The sequence below is a fragment of the Anabrus simplex genome, chromosome 10, assembly GCF_040414725.1.
Source record: "Anabrus simplex isolate iqAnaSimp1 chromosome 10, ASM4041472v1, whole genome shotgun sequence".
Taxonomy (NCBI): Eukaryota; Metazoa; Arthropoda; class Insecta; order Orthoptera; family Tettigoniidae; genus Anabrus; species Anabrus simplex.
Window position 1 is genome coordinate 52,279,021 of NC_090274.1, and position 1,090 is coordinate 52,280,110.

General features: G+C 37.2%; 1 non-coding gene across 1 annotated transcript; it reads right to left on the reverse strand.

Annotated features, from left to right (window-relative positions):
• Positions 1-500: 500 nt before the first annotated feature.
• On the reverse strand, positions 501-618 carry LOC136882497 (U5 spliceosomal RNA). The gene has a single exon (XR_010861199.1). It is a non-coding gene; the product is annotated as a U5 spliceosomal RNA (small nuclear RNA).
• Between the last annotated feature and the right edge of the window lie 472 nt (positions 619-1,090).

Sequence of the window (1,090 nt, forward strand, 5' to 3'; positions counted from 1 at the left end):
CTCCGGGGGTGGCAGGGCAGCTAATCACACTAACCACTACACCACAGAGGCGGACCACCTACATTAAGTACTGAATATAATTGGTATCGCGGAGACACGACACGGGTAATCCACATTCCGCTTGTTGATATATTGCACATCGTGCACCTTTTCCCTATGCATTATTAAAACTTCAAATATCGTAAATGTGAATGTTATTTTTCCCACGTCTAACATCCCGAACTTCCGAAAAATATTACCTGACATTGTCATAATATCAACTAGAAGTATTTCCGTACTGGCCGTCCGCGACCAAAGTGATTGTGACGATAATAATCATATGCTCGTGCTTCCTGTGACTGAATCACTGATATTTTGTCATAAACATTGCGGCATATTTAAGCTCACATCTAGCGGCAACGCGTCACGGCTTAATGTCACTGAAGCGGTAACACATTATTTTTATTTTTTAGACAGCCACACTTCTAATCTCAAGATTTTGTTTACATTGGTTTGTTGGCTTAACACTATGGTTAAGCCGTCACAAAAATTGGTTATAGACTCATCAAATGTCCCCCTCCACGGAAATCTTTAGTAAAAGGCGAAAGATTTATGCGATTTGAAGGGAGACCAGAGTAACGAGACAGATTGTCGTCTAGATATTTCAATGTTCATAATTGCTGGAGATTTCCGAGTAGAATTATAACTTTGGTCTTTAGTAAGGAATTTGTTTAGTTTATGCATTATGTAGAAATACTTCTGCGTATAAAATAATATATTTCTTCAAAGAAATTAACATTAAATCTTTTTGTTTCATAGAAGAGTCCCTAAATGTAATATATAAACATATTTATCTTTAAACTATATTTATATTGAGATTGTTTAATTCCTCCCAATAGATGGCACTGTACTTCATGCTTGTGCTGCTATCTACTGTACACTGAAAGGAACATGTGCCGTGGCTGCTCCCTAGTTGTAAACTACTGAAACTAAACAGAGAGATGCGTGAGATCCTGATGAAGTTTCGGTGTAAAAAATACGTCTTTCCTGTGTCTTAGCTTTCATGACTGAAGTTCTATATGCTTAAAAGCAAATAATGACCCTAAATGCA